The sequence below is a fragment of the Trichogramma pretiosum genome, unplaced genomic scaffold (assembly GCF_000599845.2).
Source record: "Trichogramma pretiosum strain Unisexual culture from Peru unplaced genomic scaffold, Tpre_2.0 scaffold64, whole genome shotgun sequence".
NCBI classification, from domain to species: domain Eukaryota; kingdom Metazoa; phylum Arthropoda; class Insecta; order Hymenoptera; family Trichogrammatidae; genus Trichogramma; species Trichogramma pretiosum.
The window spans coordinates 581,602-596,293 of record NW_019641692.1 but is presented as its reverse complement, the minus strand read 5'-3'; the positions used below and the strand labels follow the sequence as shown (position 1 = coordinate 596,293).

Genomic DNA, 14,692 nt, shown 5'->3' with positions numbered 1-14,692 from the left:
ATTGTTTTAACGAGCAATTCGTGACGATTGCAAAGTTTATACTCGATGATGAAACTTTGAATTCCTGCAGTTCCGAAACTTTTGCGCGTTCTCTCTGTATATTACTCTTCTTTTGATGTTTCTTCAATTCCGCCGCGCCTGACTGCCTCGTGCCCTGTGCGTGCAGCAGGGAACGTAACGTTTTCAACGCGCCGCCGCCGCGCTTATTTAACGTTTTACTCGCGCACGTTATCGCAGATTTGATCAAACTTTGTGATCTCGTGATATATTTTGAAAAGTAAATTAGGTCGTACAATGGTCGTGTATGAATTATAAAGTTGCGGCAGCGAGAAAAAGGGAGCTTACAGCAAAAAAGAAATTGATAGTGAGCTGCAGTGCTATTACGTCTATTTTTAATTTAGGTACACGTTCCTTTCATTCTTTCTTTTTTTTTTTTTGCTTCTTTCACTCGCGGAAATCTCAATTACATTTTCGCAGTCGTGTATATATACGAATACGTATCGTGCGCTATACTTTGCATAATTATGCAGCCTCGAAAAAAATCTTAAACTAGTTTATATGTACGTAGTGCAGGAGAGAGAGAAGGATTTTTTTTTCCTTTCCTCGTCGTACCATTTCATTACAAAGCTCGAGGCTGCGTATGTATACACAAGAGATTTTACAAATCGATAGGAGAGCTTTTATAAAAATAAAAGCTCGCGCGAGCTGAGAGTCGCGAGTGAGATCTCGAGGTGCACGTGTGCACGAACGGAAAGTGCACACCAGCGGACTTGTAACGCGCCGAGTGAAGTGCATATAAGCCATATCAAGAAAAAGCAGCGCCTATTGCGGTCGCTCGATTATTTTAACATGTAATTTCTAATCATTCAATCCGCCGTGGTGTACGTATGTATACGAACGACAGGCACAGTCAAATGTCTGCGGGGTATGTACGTGTGTTTTTGTGCATGTGCGAGCGAGATTACACGTGGCAAAGTCGAGCACACTCGCACAAGTGCGCGCATACACACACACGCTCACCACTACTTGGGCGTTATAGTTCTAGGTCTTATAAGCCTGCTGCATCGCCAGTATACATACAGAAAGGTTCGCCTTTTTTTCTCTCTTTTTCACTCACTCGCGTGTTCCCTACATTAGTCGGCCTACATCGACATGTGCTGGCAGCTCGAGAGAGAGCCAAAAGAGCGAGAACCAGGCCTGGATATCGTAATCGATCGATATTCCAAAAAGAACTTTGCGTCGAGCTACGTACACGTATATATTGGGTAAAGCACTGAGAGAGAGAGAGAGAAAGAGGAGAAACGATTATTGTCTTCGGCTGTACAGCTTCGAAACAAAAAAAAAAGTACGAAAAAAAGCGAACCAGTCCAGAGCTTATCTTCCTTCTACCGGCGCGTTTATAAATCAGGATGAAAAGGCAATGCATATAAAGCATTGACAATATATGTGTAGTATGTGTGTGTGTGCGTGTCTATATAGCTACACACTGCGCCAGATATATATATGTAGCGAGATGGTTCTCGCTCTTTGCTGACTCGCGCTCGTTGCTCTTCTTTCATTCTATATCCTTTCGTTGCGCCAAGGCAGCTGTTCTTGTCGTTTATACGCCTCGCCGCATTATATAAGTGAAGATTTTTTTTTCACCGCCGCCGTCGCTCTTTTATATATCCTTCGATACTCAAATTGCATAAAGTTGCTCTCTCGCTGCTCTTTCTCCCTCTCTCTGGGGGCTCTCTGCGAGACGCGCATGAAACATTGTTATCGCCCGGCGCGGATTAGACGAAAATTAATCGATACAAGCTCTGCAATGTTAGCTGGATTTCTGTGATAAAAGGCCGAGGCAGAGGAGAGGGCTCTCTCGCTCCGCGCGCGCGTTCATTCTGGTTTTTGGAGGAGCCCAGAGCTCTCTGCAAACTGCCTCTCTCTCTCTGAAAAGAGTCTGCGTCGGAAGCGTATATACGAGTACGTGAGTGAGGTCGCATACACACACACACACACACGCACTCACACACATACTCGCGTATACAGATAGAAAGAAGAGGAGAGGAGAAAAGCCAAGAGAAGGAATTGGAGGGCAGGCAGGCAGGCAGACCAAAATGCTGCAAGGCTGCTGCTGCTGCCTGTTTGTCGGGGACTCTCTTTTTGAGCTGCAGATAAGCTGGCAACGCTGCTCCGAGTTTTAGCGCGCTTATAGTATACTATACGGCGCGACGGTGGCAGCGGCGGTGGCGGGACTCTCACTTTTATCGGTGTGCTAGCAGCAGCAGCAGCAGTTCGGCTGACTGGCTGGTGGTGGCTCGCAAACGAAAAACAACGAACGCAGCAGCATCAGCAGCACGAGGGAGTTCAAAGTGGTTCGCGCAGTGTATATATCTACACGTGGCTACCCACTCTCCCTGCATAAGCTGCTGCTACTGCTTCTACAACTATAACACTATTCCACTGTATATACCGGCAGGACCACTATTCGCTCTCTCTCTCGATGAACTATACGGTCGTCCGATTTTTGCGAGAGAAGGGAATGAAAAAAAAGGAGTCGAAAAAAAAAGAGAAGAAGTAAAGAACGACGAAGAGAGCCGAGAACGAATATCGTTAATCGGAGCCATAAATTTCGCAGTCGCGTCCGTATAAGCGAGAAAAAAGAAGGCGATTAGGGCTTCGAGATATACTCTCTGCTCTGTGTTTCTCCTTTTCGACTCGATTCGCTGCCTCTCTTTTTTTTTATTCTTTTTCTTTCTCTCTCTCGCTCTCTCGTTCTCTCTGGCTGTATAGCCGGCTTCGATCGTTCGATTTTTTTCTTGCACGTCGCTGCAGTCAGTCCGCAACGGAGCGAGAAGTTTCCAACGAACGAACGAACGAAGGCGAGTCGCGTAATATAGCTCGCGAGCTCGCGAGACAGTAATATCCTCGAGACTCGTTACGAGCGTATTTGTCGCGCGTAGTACTACTCCACTATCTTGCGCTCGACTCGCCATGTAGAAGAGCCTCTTTGAGCCTGGCTCGAAGAAGCTTCGACTTCTATAGTGGATATATACAGTGTGCGTGTGTGCGCGCGCGGACGCGCCTAGTTTTTTTTCTTCTTCTTTCTTGTTCTTCTTTTTCTCTTCGTTCTCCTTCTACAGCTGCTCCTGCTGCTGCTACGTTTCGGACTCTTAAAACTTTCTTTCCGACGAGTCCGGAGCCTCGCTACAGGCTAGCTCTTTATTCTTGTTAACTCGTTTGCCGAATATAACGCCGCGCGCACGTACCAAGCGGCGGATATCGACGACGACGAGCACTACACGTGCACACAGTCAATAAGCTGTAGTACAGCGAACAAAGATGTACAAATTTTGCGAGCAAACTTTTACGCAGCTACACGACTAAACCGCGATCAAAAATTTTCATTGCCGAACGACGAAAATATCGTAACAGTTTTACGAAGTTTGCGCGCGTACATACAGATTAAGCTCGCGGAAATGCTCGTGAAATTTGCATAATTATCCCGTAGATGGGCGCCACAGCTCTCAAGTACCAAGCCTCGGATCATCAATTTTCCGCAAACCAATTGTCGATCGTCAACTGACAATAATTTCGCGCTGAATCAATCATAAAAAAGGAGTGGAGAGCCTCGTATAACGTTTTATAAGCCCATACACACGCGCGACGAGTCGATGGCACAAGAGACAGAGAGGAAAAAAAGAATTGCCCATGCGCGGTGCGGTCGAGCGTCATCCCACGTATGAATATTTATCACGCAGTCGCGGGGCATTAATTCGTTCGCGTCTCTCGATCGCATATACATATAGAGAGAGGGACGTGTATGTAACCTTGAATTAATCATTCCGTAAGATGGAAATTCCCTGGAACGCCAAGCATATAACAAACACACGCATACTCACGTACACATTCGATATTTACGCTAACCTATATTACACGTACGTGCGCTGCAAATGTTGAAGCTATTTATTATTGACGTGTTCGCGATGTATTAATAAATGATGATGTTTCCCACCTGAGCTCTCGCTGGAGTCTCTGGTATGTCGCGAGAGTTGCATGCATGCATGTGTGTGCAGCCAATAATATTGCACCGCAATCACACACACACACATGATACACACGTCAGAAGGCACAGAGATAGTATGAATGGGAACGCGCGAGTGGATCGCGTGCGAGCGTGTCAACCTCGTGACTTTTACTCTCGTTTCAGCATATAAGAGCTCCGTAATCGCTTGATGTATACGGCGATGTACGAGTAGGATATCTATCCAATAGGGGCCCCTTATTAGCGAAACGGCAAACTCACATATAACGTGCTATCGTGATTCTATTTCACCGACGATTGGGCAAAGATCGAAACCGATCTGCACGACATCGAAGGACTAAAGTTCAAAAGTATGAAAAAAATATCGTAGAAAAAGAAGTAAAAGTAAGATTTCGTTGTGAATATTTCAACGTTCTAATAAAAGTACAAGTCAGTCGGCGCTCGTACAGTGGCCTTTACGTGAACACAGTGACGCGCCGCGAGCGCGCCTAAATTGAATTATATCTGCTTTTATGGCTGACTGCAGGCGACGCATGAAAGCCGCGCGTGCAGCCGAATCTCGGGTCACGTAGTAATGTGTACACACGCATACACACAAAGGCTTTCGTTGCTCGTACACACATTATCCTTTTTTCACGTCCGTGTGCGTGTGCATGTGCGACGCGAGTTCGTGAAAAAGTCCGGAGCCGTTCTAATGCAGCGGTAGAAGCAACTCTCGCTCTCTCTCTCTCTCTCTCTCTCTCTCCTACGCAACTACTAGACGCAAAGAACAAAAAAAAAGTGACACAAGCTGCGGAGGGTCACTTTTTTAACGAATTCGTTTTCTCTCTCTCGCGCAGACGAACACTTTCGTGTCCTACGTAGTACACACAACTACATGGAACGCGTACGAGACTTTTGGCATTTTTATACCTTGAAATATGGAGGAAAAAAAGTTTTTTTGCTCTCTCTCTCTCTCTCTCTTTTTACGCGAGAGACGCTCGCTCGCTAGTTGCTGCCGCTGTTTGCGCTTTGCTCAGTTTTGTTATATTGTTAGGCTTTGCGTCTTCTCTCTCTCTCTCTCTCTCTCTCTCCGTGTATATATAAGGAAAGGAAAAAAAGTCAGAGCGCGAGTCAACGACGACGACGACTGTGGCGTTGAAAAGTACAGCAGCAACTCTTGAAAAACAGCCATAACTCGTGCTTCGCCGCGCGCTATATGGTATATAGTAGCTATATATATATAGGTGCACTTGTGCGTGCCCGCCTGCGCGCATCTTTGGACAAGATGATAAATATGTACGTTTGCCGTAGCAGCAGTATCTTTATATATAAGACGTGTGCGTAAGGCGTGGGTGTGCGATGCACGCATAGACGTAGACGACGCGGCGTATACTACGGTCACTCGAACGCAAATAATAGGGTAAAGTAGACGTAGACGAAGAAAACGACGAAGCACGCATGTATGTACGTACATCGTAGACGCGACGACAAAATAAACATCGCTTGCCTCACGAGCAGCAGAAGCAGCAGCGGCAGCAGCCGAGGTTCTCGCTCGTAAGTGGAGTCGCGTCGTGACGGAATATGCATACGAACTCATATGCATACGTAAAAAATGTGTACGTATGCTGCGTATATAAAAAATATATAGATATACACAAAGTGCACGCCTATATAGACCAGGCGTAGAGCACGTAGTTGTAACGGTGTAGCAGCAGCGGGGTAACGACGATACGCAATAATGCGATTACTTCGTGTGTCGCGTCGCAGTCGCGAGAAACTGAAAGGAAGCCCGGGGTAGTCGAGGCGAGCTCGCGCGCGCACACAACACGCTGCTGCTGCACAGAGCTCGAGAAATAACGAGGTTATGCGCCTCTCTCTCTCTCACTTTTTCTCTTTTGCACACAGCGCACGGCAGTGACTTCGTTCACTTGCCAGTTGCCAAGCTCGAGCGTATACAGAGTACATGTGCAGAAAGAGAGAGAGAACGAAAAAGAACGACACATCGCCACCACCAGGGTTGGTGCTCGCTTCTTTCTTTCGCGCGGAGCACCTACGAATATAGGTACTGTACCGCGTCTGTGTGCCATAACACACACACACACACGACTCGCGAGCGATCTGTTATATCCCACACACACGTGTGTAGAGAGACGCATACTAGACGAAAGAGAGCTTGGAGTATTATACACCTGCGCTGCAGCCACGAGCACGTTATTATCGCTCCGAACTTGCTCAGCTAGTGCGCACGCAAAAAATACAGAAGAAAGTCAGCCCTTGGCTGTGTATTTTTGTTTTTTTTTCTGCCGCACAACGCCACTCGAAGCAGTATGGGAGCTCGCTCGGGCGCGAACAGCAACCGCTGCACACGTGCACCTATAAGTAAGCTACGTACTCATCCGACGTGTTTGCCCTACTGTACACAACTCGTACGGTGCGGTGACGATTGTTTCCTTCGCCATGCGCGAGTTTCTTACTTATATCCTACATAATAATAATATCGAATAACGAGCGCCCCATCACGTCGTCGGCTTTTCTCTGCATCACAGTCGGGCCTGTTTATTCATTTTTTTTTCATTCGCGATCCGATGCAGGATTTATGTCGGAAATAAATGGGCCACCGAGCAATGCTCTCTCGCTCTCTGGCGCGTGTCTGTCTATACACACGCGCGTACCTACTACAAGACGAATGGCTTTTTAACGTCGTCGAGGCCCCGGCAAGTACATTTACGCATACATGTGGTGTACGCACTAGTTATATACCCCCAAACAAATAGGGACGTTTATTCGTAATTGATTCGATACGCGTTCTTGTACGTAATGATTCGCGCTGCGCCGTGTATGTATGTGTAATACTTTTACATGCTGTATACAAGCGATAGCGATACTTACCGGCACATAAATCAGTCGCGATTGTTCGGCTATACGTATGTGTGTGCGTTTTTCGGACTTTTTGTCCGCGATATCTCTCTCTCTGCGCACATAACATACATACAGATATGATGAATAGCGCTGTGGCGAGCCAAGCTGCATCGCTGCACCGGCTTTTCTCGCGCAGTATCGTGACCTCGTTATTAACGCAGCGATCAAAACACATATACATCGGAGCTCTTCTACGCACCGCTTCGAACGAGTATACACGATGTATACATATTTTCACTCATAAAGTAGAGTCTCCCTCCTGCGATCGGTACGGGCCCGTACTTCGTGTATAAAAGCACACCGTATTATATGTAACCCGGGCTGCTGCATGTGGGGTATAACGTTTCAATCGAGAGAAACACGCGATACACACACACACACACGTATCGAATTAACCGCGACTAGCATCGACGTTTAATGCAATTTGAAATTATGAAGTTGCGCCAAGCACACGAGCGCGCGCGCCAGCCTGCATATAATATATAGAGGATAAAATAATTACAAGGCTCGAGATCGAGCGTCCCATAAGGAAGGCGTGCATTTTTTCCAGCTCCTTTCATGTATATTTTATATATACGACGCCGAGGCCTTTTATATACCACGCGCGGGCTCACGTGCGCGCCCGCTCATCGTCGTCGTACATATATATAAAACACGTTGCGAGCCGCCGAGATTCGAGCTCGCGAGCTGCAATCATCGTCCCGTGAGACGATTATGATTCGGGTCAAAAACATTAATTATCATATGCACAAAGAAGAAGGTTCAAGCTTGTGCGAGAGAGACTCGTGTGCCTCGTGTGCTGCGCCGCATATGCGCACGAAAGTGCAGCAGCAGCGGCAGCGGCACGTGTGCGAGCGAGCGAGAGAGCAGGACACGATTTTTTTCATGCATATATAATACGTACACGAGACTTTCGTTTTTTTTTTCTTGCCAACGGCTCACGTTGGCTTTTTGTCTGCAGCCTTAGGCGTACATCAACTCGCTCGTTCGTTATATTATCCGAAGAAAAACTCGGTTATAATTTCGCCTGCGACCTCATTACTAGGACTAGGCTTTGGACCTTCTTTTTTTTTTACTTTTTTCCTCTTTTTCGTGTAGACTCATCATAGTAGTAGCAGCAGCATCGGAGAATAGTGCAGCCGTCAAGTTGATTCGACTGCGCAGTGCATGCCATTCGTTGCAATTGTCCGAAATTATAATTAGCGAGAGCCGAGCGAGCGAATTAGGAAAGTTGATATTGTACGAGTTGGTCATCTCTGTTAATTGAGCCTTCGAGAGTCATGTCGACGTTGGTACGCGCGCCAATTCGAGTTTCTCGTGTTTGAGGCATTAACGAACTCTTCTTCTTATGCTGTAAAACTGCAGCGCACAGATACCTATATACGTAACGCACACGATATTTCTAACGATTGCCATAAAATGAACCTCGCGTTGTTTTTACAGCTTTTATGCCGTATGTATGTCTGTATGTGTGTGTAAGCTCTGCGCGCTCCGGTTCATTTCTATACACGAAATATATAGCCATTACGCCGGATGTTCGTAGCAGGCGCACTGCGCTGCATTATACACATGCACACACTGCAGTAATATACATGTATATTTTTCTATAAATATTTCTGCTAATGTACAGCGCGCTCAGCGCGCACAAAAAGCCATATAGTTACTTGCGGCTATATTATCCTACGCGCGCGAGCTCTGCTCTTCACTTTCACGCGCAAAAAGCCGTGGGAGCTCTGCTGCTGCTGCTGCTGCGTTGCGGCTATTCAATGCGAAAAGTTATTAATGTCGAGCTGTGCACGCGGAGTCGAATCGCAGGGTCGACGCGAAGAGAAGTTGCACGCCTGTGCGTATAAACGTGCGCGCATGAGTTTTCGCGCGTACTTTTCCCGCACAAAATATGTTAGCTGCGCAAAAGAACTCGAGGATCGCGTACGTTACGACTTGCGCGGTGTGTACGTGTGCGATTCGCCGAAGGGCTACTTTTTTTTCGTACCTTTTTCACCGAAAACTTTTAAGACCGAGATCGGGCCGAACGAAGAAAAATGTCGAGAATTTCAACTGTGTACGCGCCGTTTGCGAGAATGAAATTTCGCCATGATTAAGCGCCGGCGTCTATAAAAAGACATTCGGCAGCAGGCAGCAGTGTGTGTGCTGCTGCTCGATCGTCGGCGCGGCGGCCGTCATGTATCTTCCTAGAAGGGCTTCCTAGTATAAAGGGATAAGATAGCGAGGCAGCTTGGCCTACCTATAAATTCGTTCCGGCCCATTCGGCATAGAAGATTGAAGCAATCGAGCAACTATATATATCGGGAGCAGCGGCGAGCGTAACATCGATCCATCGTGCGCGCATCGCATCGCAGAGCTTGCGATCGGCTCGCTCTGTGCGAAAGCTCTGGTGCAGGCAGCTACAAAAAAGCTCCTCTAAAGCTCTTTCGCGCGTGCCTGGCAGTTCGTCGAATTATAATCTATATGCGGTGCGCTGGTTACACGTGTAAAATCACTCTTGGCACGTATATATAGTTGTGCGCGAGTATATAAACGAGAAGCAGAAGCTCGTTCGAGCTTTCTATAGCCAGCGCAAGTCTCGCATGCGAGAATACGTCGAGCTGTCGTTGCCGCTGCATATAGCTGCTACTCTACCTCACTACCGATATACTGGACGACATTAAAGGAGTTATCGAGCTTAATCAACGTCAAACACACAAGTTATGTTAGCAGCGGTAGCAGTGGCAGCCGCCCGTGCATATTTAGCCGGCGGCTATATTTAGCCTCGTCGGGAGCTTGCAAGGCGTCGTCGTCGTCGTCGTTCGCGCGTCCAGCGATATACACACGTATACGTATAGAACCCATACGGCCTCGCGCGTGCACTACTACTACTACAGCACTGGGACAACTGCGCGGCAAGGGCTTTAACTATACACAGACGCAGACGATATATGCTATAGGCGTAATTTAACTATAAAATTTACTGTACCCAAGGGACTGTAAATAGTCTTCGTGTAGTACGGTACATATAGGCGCGGTACAACACACGCGGAGAATGCAATAATAATCGAGCTTCGGTCCGGCACACATCTATATACGAGCAGGTCGCTAGTGGCCTGTTGTACATTTTGCCGCTGCATGCCTCGGCCTATACGTTATTCAGCATATATTGCACCACCGAGTGCCACTCGTCGTCGCGCGCGCGGCACAACGTCTTTTGTCCTTCTCTCTTGGTCTGCACCTTGTTGCTCGTAGCTTATATACGACTCGCTATGCGGCTACCGCGGAGAGTTACGATCGAGACTGTACAGTACGTCTCGATCCTCCGGCAATATATATGTACCGGAGCTTGCAGGCGCGCGGGGGCGACGATGAGCTCCTTCGGCTGTTAGGGTCAAGACATCCGAGCTTTCTCTCTCTCTCGAGTGCGCCCAGGTGTATGTATGTCTCGCTCAATATTTAATGCCGAATTGCTACCACCCGAGCCCGAGAGAATATTTTGCCGCTTTCGTGCGCGGAAGACTGTTCTCTGTTTGAGCTACAGCGTGTACATACCGAACTATGTATAACAAGCACACATCTAGTCGGGTGCAAGCACAGACCGCGTGCTAGTAATATAAACGGGCGCGCGTGATTCGAAGAAATCATCGCGTACATTCTCGCTCTGACGTAATATTTGTTTTCGCATCGATCTCCACCCGAAGCAGCGGCAGCGGCTTGTCTCACTCACGTGCTAAATTTACCGTGTGCATTCTGCAATTTTCCCCTTTTGTACTCGAGCTGCAGCAGCGGCAGCAGCAACAGCCCCTCGCGCGCATTCTACACGCAGCCAATACGCGCAGCAAGAGCAAGCGAGCTGCAGCTTTCGCGGATGCGAAATGTTTAGTCGTTACGGGAACGTGACTGCACGTCTCGGCTACGTTATATATTATATATCCGTGTGTGCTTGTATGTGCTCTAGCTTTACAATTGTACGTATGTGTTCGTGCAATGGCCGTCGCGTAAAACGTTAAGCTTTCGCGAGGCGGCGGCAGTTATATTAAAGCGGGCATTTCAACGCGTCGTCGCTTCGCGTCGCGCTAATATTACGATATTTTTGGATCCTCGCGAGACCTGCATGTACGTGTGTTTATAATACGTGTGTGCCTGCAGTGCGTCTGTATTCTGCAAAGATTTACATCGTGCGCAGCAGCTTTTCGTGTCTCGCGCGCCTGCAAAAGTTTATAATAACAATAATGTACGTGTCTCTGCTTATTTCGCTTGTGTAAACAGCTCGCGCATACGACGACGACGACGACGACGACGACGGCTGCCCTTTCGCTTTGTTATAAAAGGCAAAATCAATTGCGCGTGTCGCGTGCGCAGCCAGGGAGATATTATTATTAACAAAACGTGAAAGGGCCGCCTCTCTCGCGATCAGAGAGCGAAAGCGAAAAAAAGAACGGGGGAAAAAAAATCGAACTCGAGCGTGTAGAGCGTAGAGCATATAACCGACGAAAAAATTCGAACGAAATTGGTTGTCTCGTTAATCCTTGTGGTACTTTTTCATTAACCAAGCCTCGCCCCGCGCTGTACTGTACTGTGCATGCGTGCGCGTGCGGCGCGCGCTCGACACAATACTCCGAAGCAAAGCGAACGAGCTCCATATATATCTATACAGCACACAACGGATAGAGAGGAAGAGAGAAAGACAATCGAGTGTGTCGCGCGCTTTTGATTCTTTAAAAAATGCAAACGCGTATACGGCAAAGAGCGAGAGAGAGGGAGACGCACACAGAGAGAGATATTCCAATGAACGTGGTTTTGTCAGCGTAGAGCGAATGCACGGCTATACCTGTGTGTTGTATGTGTGTGCAGGCTGGGCTACAGGTGGTAAGCCGTGTACACACACAGACAGACACGCGCACATGGAAAATCGACATCGAAATTGCCTTTTTTCCGCTCGCATCATCCTCGATTCTTCCGTTTCGTCAACGATATGCTGCTGCGCACCGAGCACACCCACACAGAGAGAGAAAGAGAGTGAGAGACGGAGATGATATATACGTAACACGTCGATTGCGATTATACTCTCGCGTCCACTTGTGTGTCGCTGCAGCGCGCCCGGCGAGCATTTCGATTAATTTCCGACTGACAAAGCGAAACCTACCTAGCTGGTACGGACCGAGCCCGTGTTATACACACAGCGCAGGTGATCATAGACTTTTGATTTTTCTCTTTTGCGCTCGAGCTGATTCGTTTCGCCTTGCTCTCTCTCGAGCTGCGGAGATCGTTTCTCGTTGCGCCCTCGACTTTTATATTATTCGAAGCCGAGTTCGACGCGCCACTTTGTATTGTATTATGAGTCGTCGATGGACGAGTATATACGAAGCAGAAGACTGTGTATTATTCGATCTGCGCCGACACAATGCGCGTATTATACTATGTGCCCTCTTCGTAGACGTCTGTAATATAAGGCGTGTGTTCCGTGCACCTATAGATCGATCGATCACTTAGCGTCCATTACGCGCCCGGCTGAAAATGTATATTATGGGACCTTTTCGCGCTTCTTTATACTTACGCGTACGCGTGGTTACAAGGTATTAAATTCCTGTAAACAGGAAAAGCCCGGCGCTACCCAACAGCTAGCTACATATACAGGGTCCGTAAATGCTGGAAAACAAGCTCTAACCGCACCTGCGTCTGGTGAGCTAGCGCGTCCGGCCAGTGTAACGCCCTACACAGTGCCTAGATACGTGTATGCGTAGCATCTATAAACGCGTAACGCATACGCGCAACATCCCTATTTGTGGAGGGCGCATGAAAACTTTTAATACGACTAAGCAGCAACTGCTTGAGAATATTGGAACGCGCGCGACCTGCTTCATGATTTACGCTTCTCGTCTATACGGACTTTTCCAGAGCTTTTGAGCGTGCGCTCGACATCCGCGATTGCAAGTTCGATTTGTCGTAACACAGTCCGTCTGCATGTAATTGAGTTGTTTCTGTTGATTATTTTGTTACAATGATTTTACTAAATATCAGACGCCTTTCAAATAACCCAAGAATAACAATGTAATTGTTTGAACAAATTTACACGACTTTTCAACGACTTTAAATACGATGATACAACTTTTCATCACTAGATGGCGAGTATCATTATTTGTAAATCTGCAAGTGGTAAATGTAGTTTTATGAGTAAAAGGACGATTTTGAAATTTTGAAAATATGTTTTAAGTATCAATGGTTAATTACTTCTAACGTAGTTATTAATAATGTCATTTAATTCAAATTGAAAAATTTAATTTAATTTATGTTTTTAGTATGTATGTGTCCAGTTCTAATTGCCCTGTAATGTCGAAGAAATTTTTTCGTTGGCCAAAAGCTGGCTCTAAAACGTTGAGCACTTCTACCAGCTGAGTAGCTCTTGTCTAATTTAGAATTGCGATAGAAGAAATCGCGCGACAGAAAACGGCGACTGCTGCGTGGCTTCGATTTTGTTCATCGCAGCCGAAGCGCCACAGAGATATTGGCTTATAACTATATACGGTTTCCAGTTGTTCCAACGTTTTATCGGGTACGTCACGGCCGAGCGAAGATTTTTGCCATTGTCGCGCGCTTTTTCATTTCCATTCGGCGCGCAGCTACGCTGCTGCGTTTGTGTGTACCCAATCGTCGCGGCCAATGCAGTCGCCGACTGCCGCCACCGCCACCGCTGCTTTGTTCTTTGCAATGCCGAGGTATATGCTCGCGCGCGGCCGCTTGGCCGAGACACGATAACGCACGAAATAACCGCTGCTGTGCGGGGTCGACGTTTTTCCGCTGAGCCGTGCGCTTTTTTGCACACACACACACACACACACACACACACACACACACACACGCGCGCGCGAGCGCGCGCGCAGATTTTCCAAGCGCGAGCTTGGCGCAACGTTTTTTTTACACACAGGTAAAGCTGCGCGACCAGTGCGGCCCTGCGTTATATAATTCACATGCTAACGTGGTTCGCTGCTCTCTCAGCAACGTTCGCTGGCTACGTTACGGGGTGCTCCATTTGTACACCAAACCCTGCACCAACCTATTTTTCCTTTTTTTTTTTCGCTGCCCTTCCCGAGGGACAAATTGTGTGTTTGCGTGTGCCATGTTGCAACGAGTTCGTACAGCGCTGACGGAATACGTATGTGTGTGTGCAGTATGCGCGATCGAGACCAGCGGAGCGTGTAACAGCGAATCCGTCTAATTGTGGAGTATACAGGAGAGTCCGCGACCACCGCTGCACTCGTATTTTACCCGGGTTTCTCTCTCTCTCTCTCTCTCTCTTTTGCTATGTACGTGCTTCTAATCGGTCAGTTTTAAAAATACTCCTGTCTGAGCAAATATTATGCGAAACGATTCGTCATGCGGTAGCTTGCCGTGGGCTTCTATAACAACGACAGCATATATTTTATAAATGCTATACACAGGGGCACAAAGCTAGTGCGGCCGCCAAAGAAACGGATCGCTCCGGACTCGGCGTGATGGCCAAATTCACCTCGGACACTTCATCTATGCATTTATGCACACGGAACACACATGCACGCAACGCATAGAGATAGACACGACCACGCGGGTCGCTGATTCTCACTCTCGTTACCCATCTCCGTGTCGTGCATCTCTCTATTTTCGCGCTCGCGGCGGCAGCAGCAGCAGCAGCAACGAGCGAAGCTTCGCACCGATGCTTTTTTGTTTGCGCCTCGTTTTCCACACACACACACACACACACACGTACACACCCACACATGCAGTTATATGAACGAATGTGTT

The 14,692-nt window shown here is 47.6% G+C and overlaps 1 protein-coding gene across 8 annotated transcripts in view; it reads left to right on the top strand.

Annotated features, from left to right (window-relative positions):
- The window catches only part of LOC106656217 (myb-like protein AA), a 272,177-nt gene that overhangs the window by 56,143 nt on the left and 201,342 nt on the right, over positions 1–14,692 (top strand). The gene's annotated exons all lie outside the window — the stretch shown is intronic.